Source organism: Neoarius graeffei, chromosome 20 (assembly GCF_027579695.1).
Source record: "Neoarius graeffei isolate fNeoGra1 chromosome 20, fNeoGra1.pri, whole genome shotgun sequence".
Taxonomy (NCBI): domain Eukaryota; kingdom Metazoa; phylum Chordata; class Actinopteri; order Siluriformes; family Ariidae; genus Neoarius; species Neoarius graeffei.
In genome coordinates, this window is record NC_083588.1 from 36,794,268 (window position 1) to 36,810,305 (window position 16,038).

The window sequence follows — 16,038 nt, forward strand, 5'->3', positions numbered from 1 at the left end:
GCCCCCAAAATTTGGGGGCCCCTAACAGTCAGCCCCGTCATGGTAAACACCAAACAATATATATGTAATCTTAATTTGTCTCTGATATTAAGCAGTCAATGATATAAATGGAAAAACACACCAAAATAGCATCAGAATATCGAATTCATGTGTATATAGTATTTGTCCCAGCACACATACACCCTGGTTGTTTTACATTGGACTAGTCCATGATCTGACGACGTAGACAGGTGCACGACGGAAATTCAAACCAAAGCAGAGGGAACTGTAAACAAGATGAAGCGCAGTTATGAGAGTGGTTGCGCTAAATGAAAAAAGGGCACAAAGCAAAAAGAATGCAGCTGCACTTCTGAAACTAACTACATTTTTCAAATTACATTTTTTTATGTATAATCTGGAATATCAAGAGTAGTAGCTGAAGTAGCCTGTTTATTTATTTATTCAAATCAATCTAATTATTAGAGCTGTCGGTCAAATATGCAACCTTTTTCAAGAAGCAACTTTAAAAAGATTGTTGCAAGTTAGAGCATAAGTGGATATTGATTCAAATTGTGACTGAGGGGGAAAAGGTATCAGTCATAGCTTGACGGTTTTAGTTCGTGGCAGCAGTTGACTTTCTACCACTTTTACACTCTTTTCTGGAGACCAGAAAGACAATAACAATAGGATTATATAGATGATGAAGGCCAGGAGAAGTACATGGAGAAGAGACAAGCAAGAAAGGCACAAAGGAGAGAGGGAGACCTGAAACATAAAGGCAAAAGAGACACACACATGAAGAAAAACAGGGGTACAGACAAAGAAATGGAAGACAGGGACAAAGAGAAGGTATTCATTTTAACAATACATTTTGGGTATTTATTTCTACTGTTCCATGATTGATTTGCTGTTGTCTTGTGTCACAGTAGTGAAAGATAATAAGAGACAAGACAGATGGACAACACCAACTTCTGCCAGTAAGCCCTTGCTGAACAAGGTATGTGATTTGACAAAGGATTACTTGTGTTCATAGATCATATCATCAAAGAAAAAGTGTATTGAGTTGTTTTGTTATAATGCTGTGTTGTTTATTGTAGTTTGGGTTCCATACCTCTGCACACCACCTTTCTATGAAGACTTTGGAGAAGCCAGCAACAAGTGGGACTTTCTTTCTCATATGATTATGATGAACAATGGACATTTGGAGATTAAGGACTTTTCAGTAATGTACTGGCTGCAACCTTTAAAAACTCATACCTCTCTCTTTCTCTACCCCCCCCCCCCCCCCCCCCCCACACACACACACACAAACACTCTCTCTCTCTCACACACACACACACACCTACACCCCATTATGGAATGGTGATGGAATACATGAACAATGGAATTTTGAAGATTAAGGACATTTCAATAATGTACTGGCTGCATCCTTTACAAACTCACAATCCCTCTGTATCTGTCTCTCAACCACTGTATTGCCTGTCACTAAATGGCTCTCTCTCTCCCTCCCTCCCTCCCTCCCTCCCTCCCTCCCTCCCTCACTCACTCACTCACTCACACACAAACTCTCTCTCTCTCTCTCTCTCTCTCTCTCTCTCTCTCTCTCTCGTACATTTATCTTGGCATCAGTCTTATCCCATTGAAATGTAGAGGTTTCGATAGAGTAATATCCATTTGTGTTGTAGTTCTGATAACAGTAAGATCATTTTGTATCTCTGGTAATGTGTATCTGGTAATATGGATCCATTTGTGTTCTACTTCTGATAAGAATAAGATCATTTTATATCTGGTAATATGTATCTGTGGAGTAAAAATAATAATTGGATTTCAGATATCCTTGTTTTATTAAAATATGGAGATTGACTTAAAATTGGCTCTCTCTACTGTCTCTTCTTCTGTTGTTTGCCTTGTCGCTTTCTCTCTTTCTGGTTTGATCTGAACAATAAACACTGTCAGAATTTTGGCAAATGCTGGAGTAATCTCAAACCTGTTTCACTGTGGAGCTTATTTGGGGCACATTGTTAGTGGCAGTTTGGTATCTTTTTTTCTGAATTTACAGCAAGGAGATATGGCATGTGCCAAGTAGGGATGACCATTATTCTTTATGTGTGTTTCAAGACTGACTTTTGAGGGCCCCATGTCTGTATTTCGCCTAGGGCCCCAAAATGGCTAGAACCACCCCTGCCAGCCGGTGCTGCACCACATGCTACTATATAATGCTTTTCAACATCACTGTCAAGGGTTTCTTTTTCTCTTGTGCCTGCACATCCCCTCACCAAATGCAGACCAGTTAGTTTAAAGGCTGAGTGTTCTGTGGCGAGGGGGTGCGCTGACCTTGACTGAGCTGACGATTAGGACAGTTTCTCTTGATATGGTTTGGCTCAAAGCATAGGCGCATTTGCCTGCAGTGTGCTAGAGTGGAGTGCTCGGAAGACTTGCAGACTCTGCAGGATTGATGCTGAAACCGATCAGAGGAGACTGGTTTGGACACGGCATGGTTATTTTGTGACAGTGCTCGGTCGAAAAGATTGACTAACATTTTCAGGCAGTTATCATTACAAGGGGGTTTGGATGCTGCACTGTTCTCACTCTCTACGGGTGACTCTACTGTGTGGCAGACTGTAGCCAGACCCTCCAAGATTTTGTGATGTTGCGATTTGCAACTTCAACGCAAATTCAACCAATCCCCGCGAATTCAGGGCGGTGTTGCAATTATATCCAATCACCGCAACTTTCCCGCAAATTTGACTAATCGTTGGCGTCGTCTTGAGGTGACATCGACAAACTACCTTCCGCCTTACTTCCGTGTAGACGTTCAAGAGAAGCAGCATGTGCGAGCAGTGTTGCCAGACTGGGTGGTTTCCCGCCCAATTGGGCAGTTTTAAGTGCATTTTGGCAGGTTTTGAACATATTTTGGGCTGGAAAACGTCAGCAGTATCTGGCAACACTGTGTGCGAGTCAGTGTTTATATAGACTTAAATTCTGTTACTGAAAGTGTGTTATGTTTACAGTGAAGGACTGTGTGCACTTTACATTATTTTTTACTCAATACAAGAAATTAATGGATGCCAACATTTTTGCAAAAATGGTATTTTATTTTCCATTGTTTAGGCAGCTTCAGCATCATACTGTGAGATTCTGTTCAAATTGTTTTTTTTTCTTCTATGAAGCCTGAGCCATTTATTTTATTAGTTTATAATTATTGTTTAATTTAGTCTTCAGGAGAGACTGCCTGCACACAGTACTAGTATTAATAGTTTTTTTTCTTACATGAAAGCTGAGGGGGGCAGCGCGGTGGTGTAGTGGTTAGCGCTGTCGCCTCACAGCAAGAAGGTCTGGGTTCGAGCCCCGTGGCCGGCGACGGCCTTTCTGTGTGGAGTTTGCATGTTCTCCCCGTGTCCCCCACAGGGAGTTTCCTCCGGGTGCTCCAGTGTCCCCCACAGTCCAAAGACATGCAGGTTAGGTTAACTGGTGACTCTAAATTGACTGTAGGTGTGAGTGTGAATGGTTGTCTGTGTCTATGTGTCAGCCCTGTGATGACCTGGCGACTTGTCCAGGGTGTACCCTGCCTTTCGCCCATAGTCAGTTGGGATAGGCTCCAACTTGCCTGCGACCCTGTAGAACAGGATAAAGTGGCTAGCGATAATGAGATGAAAGCTGAGGCATTTATATTATATTTTAAGGTAACTTCATGTTGTGCTGTGAGGTTCTATGCACTTTAACTTTTGAACCAACAGGTGCATTTGGATAAGTAAAGCCTATTTTTCTGCATTTTTGTAGTCCTGGTAATCTTTTATATTGGTAAAGTTGTTTATAGGACCATTTCTCAGTGTCTTTGTTCTTTTAATCAATAGTTTTTCAGTAATAATTTATAATTTAACACATCACTCAATTTTAAATCACAAAAAGAGAAAATCGCAACAATTTCTCGCAACTTTCACTTCCTCCCACAATGTAATCGCAACAAAAACCTAAAAAACACGGCAACTTTCATTGCAATTTTTTGGAAACCCCCTGCAACATCAGACATTTTAACCCACAACAATCACAAAAAAGGCCCGCGAAAACCTGGGGGGACTGTGTAGCTGAGTTATCAGGTGCCGGAGTCTGGACGTGAGCTGTCACTGATCTAAGGCACTTTGATTTGGAGAGCACCTGTCCTTTCATTTCAATTTGATAGCGATCAATGCGCTCTTGGATCTCACTAGTGGCCCATTTATCTGGCGCTTTGAACTTGAGAACAGCAGCAAGTGTGGGATCTGGGCAGTATTTAACAAACATCATGGCTGCCTCCTGACATAGATTTTCCATCTGTCATCCAAGTCTTTTCAAGCCCTCCTCTGCTATGTCAACTGCCTTATTCAGTCGAAGCCAGTACTCTACGAGAGTCTCTCCAGCCACCGGAACTGTGCGATAGAAATCAGCCCTAGGCATACATGAGTACGTTACTTCACTGAAATGTTGCCTGAGAATATCATAGATGACCTTTGGATTTTCTCGAGGTTTCATAGACGGGCTGCTTCTCAGAGTTATCCTCACTATGTCCTTTGCTTTGCCCATTAACTTAGACATTATTTCAGAGTGCTGTTCATCCAAAGGTGTGGTTCGTTTCCTGAGGTACACTTCTGTCAGTGGCGGCTGGTTGTCTTTCAAACAGGGGAGGCTGGTCGGTTACGATATTTCCAGATTTTAAAAGAAAAAACATCAAATTTGCCCATACTCTTGCCTCTGATCTGGCTGATTGTTAGCAGGGTCACAAACTGTGAAATAACAGGTTCTTTTGGCCCATTAGCCTACTGTCCAATATACATGATGGTGGTGTTGGGGGGGTATATTTTAACATTTTATATTTTAAAATTGTGGCATGTTGTTTAAAAATTGATCATTATTGAAAGCAGTTCTTTGTCAGGAACCTCAGCAGTAACAGCAGAGTGTTCTGGAATAGGCACAAGCACTGACCTTGGGGAGCCAAACATAGAGCTGGGTGCCACACATTTCATTCAATGACACTTTCCCTATATTTTACTTATTTTGACTGAGAAATGTTTTATTGACAACTTTGATAACCCTTCACTTTTAATCCAGGTCTGTAGTGTGAAATGTTCTCGGCTGTGTTTTTGTTTAAAAATGTTTTCCAAATTGTAGCTGTGTTTAATTCATATCCAGAAAAATATATATTCCAATATAATATACTCAGCATAAACATTTTAAATAGATTCTATATTTTTGGTCCATCCATGACATATTACTAAAGTAGCCTATTTACTGTTGTTGATGTGGGTCACTTGCTGTTAGCCAATTCACTTTCTCGTACCAGGAGAGCTGAAAGGAACAAGTATTATTCCCTACCTTTTTCACCAAATCAATTTGAGGCGTTGGTCTACCCTGCTCTTTAATTTTAATTTTTTCCTCAAAAGGAAGACTGGCAAATGGCTTCGCCAAAATTAAATCAGCAATGCTTGGCATCCGTGCGCAGCTTTCTTGCTAGCTGACTAGCCCCCTCAAGTTCAAGTTCAGTCACTCAAATAAACGAAATTTCTGGAACTAAGATAGCAAACTTGACAACACTATATTTACACTTTATTTACAATGAAAATATATACAAACTAAAAAAGCTGGTCGAAACCGTATGTAATGAATGAAATCGAAAGGTAAGCTGATCTCTTACAATACACCACAGCACTTGCGAATCCGCATGGGACTGAACTGATGTTGCCAGATACTGCTGACGTTATCCAGCCCAAAATATGTTCAAAACCCGCCAAAATGCACTTAAAACCGCCCAATTGGGCAGGAAACCCCCAATCTGGCAACACTGTACCGCTGCCTGTCTATATTTGAAACGAGCTGTCAATCAAAGAAAATATCCGGCCGCTTTCACCAATCACCAGTCTCCTCGCGGAAACTGCCATGTCCCTCCCATGTGAGGCTCGGAGTCCGTGGGCGGGCGTTTTCGCAGTATTTGTCCAATAACCGTCTTGCATTTTGAGATTGAAAAGCACAGAGCTCCCAAATGCCGTTGAAGTCCATTGAGGCTGGGAGTCCGTGAGACTCCGTGGGTGGGCATTTTCGCAGTATTTGTCCAATCATTGTCTTGCATTTTGAGATTGACAAGCACATAGCTCCCAATCCACTGAGGCTGGGCTGCATCACGTTGTCACGAGGGGGAAAAACTCACGCACACATTAGGTGAACTGGGGAAAGTTATAACGGAATGATTTCGCACTGCAGTTGGGTTGAGCACATATATTTCTATGATTCTGGATCTGTAATAGCAATGTTATAAGGTCGGCTATAACATAAGCCTAGCGCAATTCATCCTACACGATGTTCGTCATTTTTAGAGGAGGCTGAGCCTCCCTCGTTGTCTTAGAGCAATCGCCCGTGACTTCCGTTAACTCTTCCCACTCACAGACTGTGTTTTTATCAGACCCATCTCCTCGGAAAAACGGAGGTTCTCTCACATCTGACTGGAGGACTAACTTTGCACCAGCTAAGTTGAGGAAAGTGGGATCTCTGGGTAACTGGCCTGCACTGCTCTGAGCTTGTGTGCCACTGACATCTCTTTCCCCACACTCACCCCTTAACTGCTCTCTTATAGTCTGTCCTACCTGCTGAGCAATGTGTGTTATCAGGTTATTCAAAGCAAGGTTTGTAGTAGCTGGAAGTGTGTCTCCCTGGCCTAGACTAGTTGCTGCATGACTAGGTAAGCGAGTGGAGCAAAAAGCTGGGGAATCTACATTAGTTGCTGGTCGGGTTGGGGTACTAGATAACCCACTGACCGATCTCCCCCTTCCAATAGAGAAACTAAAATAATCATCTGACACTTTGTCTTCATCCATTTTTCCAACAACATATGTCATTTTCAACCTTCTATGACACTTAACTATTCACAATAAAAATTTACCAAAATGACAAATTGACCCTTTTCCATAAAGTGTTACATCACTGTATTGATAACAGTTCCAAAAAAAAAAGGTTTTATTTTTGTCTGATACTCTTTAAGACTTTTTACTCAGTTAGCACTGGGAAGTTTATTTATATCATGTGTGACACACAGCAACCTCTGGTGACCAAGCTGACTTGATCCACAGCTCCAATTGCGATGACGAACCGATCTGAAGCAGCGTGGATCCGGGTCACGGCACCACTGTAGCCGGCCTAATATGATACACCATCTGGCTGTTGATCTCTGCGTTGTGTCTTGGTTGTGTGTGAACAAAGAATGAGATGAAGACAACTGCTGCCTTGCCAACCGGGGGGGAATTTATTCTGTGTGCAGGGTTCTTGCAGGATTCAGTAAGTTCAATTTTAGACCTTTTTTAGACTTTTTAAGACCAGTATGAAAAATATTTTAGATCAACACGAAGCATTACAACCTGCCCTACCTCCGCCCTTCCCAAAAAAAGACAATCGAGTTCAATTCTCAAAACAAAGTCATTTGTATTGGTAAACTGACTATCAGGGATACAAACTGATTGTGTGCTTATTTATGTCATATGGCAACATTAGTACAACATTAGTACATTATGTCACATAGCAACAAAAGTACAAGACAATAGAGTGATAAAGGGCATTTGTGCAGTAAATGCAGTCTGTAGGGGTTTGGTTTTTTTCCCCTAACTGCAACAGAACTCATTTAAACTTTTGATTAGTGGTGTTCTGGTAATAAAACAGCGTTATTATATAATGCACTGTTGTCAGATGATGACTTTCTTGATTGCTCATGTGAACCCCATGCTGCAAACCACAGCATCGCAGACCTCCACTTGCTGTAGCAACCATTTCAACCATATTAACAGTAAAAATGCATACACATCTTTTAAATCTAATAGTTAAAACATACGTAGTAGCCCCATAGCACACTTGCTTCCAGTTAAACAGCAAACTCACGCAAGGTGGCAGCGATTTACCAATGAAATCAAGTCATACCTTGCGAGAGGTATACAAGGGAGACAGCAGGTTTTTAAGCAGTAGCGGAGCAAACAGGGGCCATTTGAGACAGAGGTGTAAAATCATTGCAAAATATGAATGCAAAATGAATAAATACTAAATAATAAAGCCAAGAAAGACACACCATTGGGGAGAGAATAATCTCTCATCTCATCTCATTATCTCTAGCCGCTTCATCCTGTCCTACAGGGTCGCAGGCAAGCTGGAGCCTATCCCAGTTGACTACGGGCGAAAGGCGGGGTACACCCTGGACAAGTCGCCAGGTCATCACAAGGCTGACACATAGACAACCATTCACACTCACATTCACACCTACGGTCAATTTAGAGTCACCAGTTAACCTAACCTGCATGTCTTTGGACTGTGGGGGAAACCGGAGCACCCGGAGGAAACCCACGTGGACACGGGGAGAACATGCAAACTCCGCACAGAAAGGCCCTCGCCGGCCATGGGGCTCGAACCCAGGACCTTCTTGCTGTGAGGCGACAGCGCTAACCACTACACCACCGTGCCACCCGAGAGAATAATATATTTAAAAAAAAAAAAAGAGCATTGTTAGAAAGCTGAATACGCTGACTGGACTCAAGCACTCCATGTTGTCATGGTAACGTTGACGACATGTAATGTGCACACTAAGATTGTCTACAGCAAGGGTGCCCAAATTCTTCTCTACAATGGGCCAAAAATTCTGTGGGTGGGCCGTGGGCCAAAAAAACGAACGTCCACATTATGTTACCTTACATTTTATTGAAACGTGTCATTTTTATATAGGCTAAGATCATTAAACTCAAATGTAAATGTTTAAAGCAATTAAACACATATTTTGTATATTTATAGTAGGCCTACCTTTATTAATTTCAGAAGATGACAGAACATCCACATGGCTTATTTTAAGAGGTAGAAACATTTGAAAGGAAAGCAACATTTCAGACTATATTACAAAAAGTGCTTTGGTAGCTTGAACAAGTTGAAAACAGTTGGATAAGGTCCAGGACAACCAAATATACAATTCTATTTAAAAATTAACTAAAATGTGAATTGAGCAATAACACATGCCCTTGTAACACTGTGCCTTTTAAGCCATTTGAAACCAGCTGGATTGCCCAACTTATGAAACCAGAGAGTGTTAGGGTTTTGCTGGGATTCGAACCTGGTTCGTTGGTGTGATGATCCAGCAAACCCCCACTAGGCCACCAGGGGAATGACTCAAATGCAGAGGCGTGAGGCGGAAGTAGAAAAAGTAACAAAAGGTTTATTTATACTATGTACACTATATACAATCCAGGGCAAAACAAAAAAAACAAAAACAAAGAGTATAATTCAAAAAGAAAAAGGCAAAAATGCAAAAGCTCAGAAGATCCACAAAACACAGTACAAAGGAAACTGGAGATAAACATAACAGCACAAAGACTCCGTGACAAGAGGACTGAACTCAGGAGTATAAATACACAAACTAATAAAGGACACAGGTGAAGATAATTAGGACTAACAGGCAATTAACAAAAAAACCCCACAAAACACAGGAACAGTGGCGGCCTCTAGAGGCCAAAATAAATATGACACGAAAAGGAAATAACAGCGGCCTCTAGAGGCCAAAACAGTCCAAGTCCTAACAGGACCCCCCCCCTCTAGGAGCGTCTCCTGACGTTCCCAGGGCGATCCGGATGGGCCGAATGGAAGTCCCGACACAGTTCTTTATCCAGGACATCCCGAGCAGGAACCCAGCAGCGCTCCTCAGGACCATAGCCCTCCCAGTCCACCAGATATTGCAACCCGCCGCGGACCCGGCGGGAGTCAAGCAGGCGATGCACAGTGAACACAGTCTGCCCCTGGAAGATGCGGGGGGGTGGAGGGTTCCTAGGGGCAGGGGCATACGTAGACGTCAGTACAGGCCGCAACAGGGAAACATGGAAAGTGGGGTTGATCCTCAGAGTCCGGGGCAACTGAAGCCGGTAGGAGACAGGGTTCACCCTGCGCACCACCTTAAAGGGGCCAATGTAGCGAGGAGCAAGCTTGCGGTTCTCCACCCGCAGCGGAAGGTCCTTAGTGGACAGCCAAACCCGCTGCCCAGGGCGGAAAGTGTGTGCAGGTCTTCTGTGGCGGTTGGCCTGAGTCTGGTTGGTTCTGGAGGTCTGTATGAGGGTCTTCCTGACCTTGCTCCAGGTCTTGCGACACCGTCTCACATATTGGTTGACTGAGGGCACCCCCGTGTCCTCCTCCTGGTCCGGGAACAGAGGTGGCTGGAACCCGAATTGGCACTGGAATGGCGACAGCTTGGTGGCCGATGACTGCAGGGTGTTGTGGGCGTACTCTGCCCATGGCAGCCAGGTGCTCCACGATGTTGGGTTATCCATAGCCAGGCCTCGCAGGGTGGTTTCCAGGTCCTGGTTGAGCCTCTCCGTCTGACCATTGGACTGTGGGTGAAACCCAGAGGAGAGGCTGGCAGTGGCTCCGATGACCTTGCAGAACCCGTGCCACACTCGGGAGGAGAACTGGGGCCCTCGGTCTGAGACGATGTCCTGTGGGAAGACCAAAGACTCGGAAGACATGATTAAATATAAGTTTCGCTGTTTCAAGAGCAGAGGGGAGTTTGCACAGAGGTATGAAGCGGCAGGCCTTGGAGAATCTGTCAACAATGACCAAAATGACCATGTTACCTTGTGACTCAGGGAGACCCGTGATGAAGTCGACTGCCATGTGGGACCAGGGACGCCGGGGAATGGTCAGAGGATGCAGGAGACCCTGGGGACGCTGTCGTGGGTTCTTGGTTCTGGTGCAAACCTCACAGGACAGGACAAATGAACTTACTTCCTGCTCCATGTTAGGCCACCAGAAGCGTCTTTTCAGGAAGTCCAGGGTCCTCCGAGCTCCCGGGTGGGCGGTGAGAGGGGAAGAGTGACTCCACTGGAGAACCTTGGCCCGGGCTTGATGTGGGACGTACAAGAGGCCCGGTGGCCCCGTCCCAGGACCGGGGTCCTGGCGTTGGGCTCGTCGAACAGCCTCCTCAATACCCCAGCGGACAGGGGCCACAATCCGGGACACCGGGATAATAGGCCCGACTTCATTCTCCCTGTTAGTGGCAGAGAACAGCCTGGACAGTGCGTCAGGTTTGGTGTTCTTGGAGCCGGGACGGTACGAGAGGGTGAAGTCAAACCGACTGAAAAACAGGGCCCACCTAGCCTGTCAAGGGTTCAGTCTCTTGGCTTGCTGGAGGTACTCCAGGTTCTTGTGGTCAGTCCAAACCAGGAATGGATGTTGCGCTCCCTCCAGCCAGTGCCTCCACTCCTCAAGGGCCAGTTTGACCGCTAGCAGTTCTCGATCCCCCACATCGTACCGGGACTCCGCAGGACTCAGGCGGTGGGAGAAGTAAGCGCAGGGGTGCAGCTTTCCTTCCGAACGTTGAGAGAGTACCGCGCCGACACCACTGTCCGAGGCGTCCACCTCCACGATGAATGGTTGGGAGGTGTCCGGGAGGACCAGAATGGGTGCCGTGCAGAAGCGGGCCTTGAGGTCTTTGAACGCCTTTTCTGCCTGAGGAGACCAGCCATAAGATCCACCTGTCCCTTTGGTGAGGTCTGACATGGGTGCTGCCACAGAACTGAAGTTCCTGATGAACTTGCGGTAGAAGTTAGTGAATCCTAAGAACCGCTGAACCTCCTTAACGGACTTGGGAGTAGGCCAGTCCCGGACGGCCAGGGTCTTGGCAGGGTCCATTTGGAGTTGGCCTGTCCGTACAATAAATCCCAGAAAGGAGACCTCAGGAACATGAAATTCGCATTTCTGGGCCTTGGCGAACAGATTGTTCTGTAGCAGCCTCTGGAGAACCTGGCGGACATGGTGGCGGTGCTCCTGCACGGTCTTGGAAAAGATAAGGATGTCATCGAGGTAGACAAAGACGTACAGGTTAATCATGTCCCTTAAGACATCGTTGATTAGGGCCTGAAAAACAGCTGGTGAGTTGGTGAGTCCAAAGGGCATCACCTGGTATTCGTAGTGCCCAGACGGGGTGTTAAAGGCAGTCTTCCACTCGTCTCCCTGTCGGATACGGATGAGGTGGTATGCATTCCGTAGGTCCAACTTGGTGAAGACGGTGGCGCCTTGGAGCAGGTCGAAAGCAGTGGACATCAGCGGAAGGGGATATCGGTTGCGCACAGTGATCTTGTTCAGGCCCCTGTAGTCAATACATGGTCGAAGCCCCCCATCCTTCTTGCCGACAAAGAAGAAGCCGGCACCAGCAGGTGAGGTGGAGGGTCGAATGAACCCAGAGACCAGGGCGTCTTTGAGGTATTCCTCCATAGCCTTGCGTTCTGGCTGAGAGAGGGAAAACAGTCTGCCACGAGGAGGGGTAGTCCCAGGGAGCAAGTCGATGGCACAGTCGTAGGCCCGGTGCGGAGGAAGAACGGCGGCCCTGCTCTTGCTGAATACCTCCTTGAGATCCCAGTACTCTGTGGGAACTTGAGATAACTCGGTGAGATCAGGGGGCTCGGCAGGAGACACAGGAGAGCTAGAGAGCAGACAAGAGGCATGGCATGCAGGGCCCCATTCCACAACCTGGCTTGTTACCCAGTCTATGCGAGGGTTGTGGCGAGTAAGCCAAGGAAGGCCTAGAATAACTGGGAACTCAGGTGAAGGAATCAGGTGCAGGGATATTTCTTCCTTGTGACCTTGAGACTGGAGGAAGACTGGAGAAGTAACTTGAGTGACTCCTCCATCACCTAACGCTTGGCCATCGAGGGCAGACACAGACAGAGGGACTTCAAGAGGTGCAGTAGGTATATTGATGCTTTGGGCGAAGTGAATATCCATAAAGTTCCCAGCCGCCCCTGAGTCTATCAAAGCTTGACAAGAGTGGACAGACTCACCCCAGGAGATGGAGACCGGGATGTAGATTCCTTGGCCAGGGAGTCCGGGAGAGAGAGTAGGCCCCATCACAACCCTCCCTCGGCTGGACGGGGCGGTCCTTTTCCCAAGAGTTCGGGACATGATGCTCGGAAGTGACCAGGCTTGCCACAGTAGATGCAGCACTTGTCCCTCCTTCTGCGCTCCCTCTCAGATGCGGAGAGGCGAGTACGACCCACTTGCATGGGTTCTGAACAGTCACTGAAGGAGGTAGACGGTCTCCAGGTAGAGGTAGGGAGGCTGGGGGGGCTCAAGGCTTGGTGGCATTCTCTCATCCTGTTGTCCAGACGAATAGCATGTGAGATGAGGGTTTCGAGGTCACTTGGGCATCCAATAGAGGCCAGACCGTCCTTGATGGGGTCAGACAGACCATGGTGGAAGGCTGACACCAGGGCAGTCTCGTTCCATCCACTTACTGCTGCGAGTGTTCGGAACGAGATGGCGTAATCTGCGACGCTTCCTCCTTGCCGGATGGACATGAGCTTTCGGGCTGCGTCGGTACTGATGTCTGCCTGATCGAAGACCCGAAGCATCTCTTCAGAAAACAGCTGGAAATCAAAGCACTCAGGTCCCTGTCTTTGCCAGATAGCAGTAGCCCAGGCTCGCGCCTTACCAGCTAATAAGGTGATCACAAAGGCAATCTTGCGGCGATCCGTAGTGTAGGTGGTAGGCTGAAGCTCAAAGGTGAGTTGACACTGGGTAAGGAACTCTCGGCACTCACTGTGCTTGCCGTCATACCTCTGTGGTGCAGGAAGGCTGGGTTCACGAGGTGAAGAAGGCAGCATGGCAGGAGGCACTGGAGCAGGAGTGGGAGCTGGATCAGGAGCAGGAACTGGATCAGGAGCAGGAGATGCAGGCAGAGATGTCAGCTGTGCCAGGGTTTTCCCAATTTGCTGAAGCAGTTCCTCATGGCGAGCAAGGGCCTCACGTTGGCTGGTGAGCGTACGTCCATGAGCGTCCATGGTCGCTCCGAAGCATGTCAAAGCTGCCATAATTCCCTGAAGGTTGGCCGGGTAGACAGTTGAAGCAGCCTCTGCTGAGTCAGTCATGACGGAGTCTTTCTGTTAGGGTTTTGCTGGGATTCGAACCTGGTTCGTTGGTGTGATGATCCAGCAAACCCCCACTAGGCCACCAGGGGAATGACTCAAATGCAGAGGCGTGAGGCGGAAGTAGAAAAAGTAACAAAAGGTTTATTTATACTATGTACACTATATACAATCCAGGGCAAAACAAAAAAAACAAAAACAAAGAGTATAATTCAAAAAGAAAAAGGCAAAAATGCAAAAGCTCAGAAGATCCACAAAACACAGTACAAAGAAAACTGGAGATAAACATAACAGCACAAAGACTCCGTGACAAGAGGACTGAACTCAGGAGTATAAATACACAAACTAATAAAGGACACAGGTGAAGATAATTAGGACTAACAGGCAATTAACAAAAAAAACCCACAAAACACAGGAACAGTGGCGGCCTCTAGAGGCCAAAATAAATATGACACGAAAAGGAAATAACAGCGGCCTCTAGAGGCCAAAACAGTCCAAGTCCTAACAGAGAGAATTTACTTTAGACGGAATGTGAAATTAGATTGAGTATTAGGTATGGAATTGGACAATGTGAACTGAGCAATATAGAACACAACACAACATTTCCCTCGTGTTGTACCTGAAAGTGTCTCAAGGCCAGCCAGCTCCTGTGTCACTTCAAAATCCTCACTGACTCCGCGCAAAAATGCCATCAATTGTGCATAGTCACATATGTCAGTGCTCTCATCGCAAGCAATAGAAAAGGCCGTAAATCTGGATGCTTTACCAACGATTTGTTCTCCGAGATCCTCAGCCATGTCCTCGATGCGGCAGGTAACTGTGTTCCATGATAAACTAATTTGCGAAAAGGCCCGTGTCTGGCTCGGGGACACAGTCTCTGCAGCCACAGTCAGGCAACTTTTAACAAACTCTCCACATGACAAAGATCTCCCAGATTTCGCGATCATTGCACTGATCTTATAGCTGGCCTTAGTTGCATTTTCTTGAGCAGATGACGGCTGCAGTAACGTGCGTTGTTGGGCACTGAGCCTGGCTAACAGTTCGCTAGCCTTCTGCTTTCTTATTTCACCACTGTATTTCACAAACTGAGGTAAATGTTTTGTTTCATAATGTCTACGGATGTTGTATTCTTTCAAAACTGCCACTCTCTGTCTACAGATAAGGCACACTGCCGAGGAATCGATTTCCGTGAAAAAAAAAAAAATCTTGCCAACTATTTTTGAATTTTCTTTTATCCGTGCGCCACTGCCTAACACAGCGCTCCATCGTAACCTCTGCTCCTCACTCGTGTCATGAGCCTGCTGGACTGTTGCATACTCGCCGCGATCATCGGTGATTGAAGTTTTTTAGCAGGCAGACAACAACGCAACCTGCACATTTTTTATTAATGTTTTGCAGGCACTTCTAGGAACGGACTGAGCGGATGTAAGAATTTTAGACCTGGGATGAAAATATGTGTGTTTTTTAGACATTTTAAGGCCTAAAATTTAACTTTCTGAATTTTAGACTTTTTTAGACTTTTTTAGACCCCGCGGGAACCCTGTGTGTGAAACATATTAATATAAGTACAGCAACTTCGCTCCGGTTTAACATGCACACACAAAGTAACATACAAGTCTCAAATGCCGCTTTTCCACTACAAACGCGGCTGAGTCGGGCTGAGCCGTGCCGTGCTGAGTCGAGCTGAGCGGGGCTGTTGGGGTTGCATTTCGACTACAACCGCGCTGAACCGTGCTGGCTGGAAGTGGGTGGACACATTGGGTGGAGTTAGCGAAAGTGGGTGGACGTCAGGTGATGTCGTTAAGCAGCGCAAACAGTGACATCAGTGAGCTTTTAAGCGGTAGTCTCACGACCCGAATAGTAAACAATAAACATGGAGGACATGGAGTCGTTAGTGTTGCTGGTCTTGGTGCTGTGGCTTGTTGTCACCGACAACGCGGACAGATACTGGCAAGAGCGTATAGATGAGGCGAGGCGCATAAGGCTTCAGAAATTCTCGTAATTCGTAATTCTTCTCCTTCCGGGTTTGCGGTGTTTACAGATCCCAGCGCGCTCGCGGGGCGTGTGTGGGCATGTGAGGACACTCCTCCTCACCAATCAGTGCACAGGGGAGTGTCTGCTCACGCCCCCAGCCTCACTCGGCACGGCTTGGCTCGCTTCA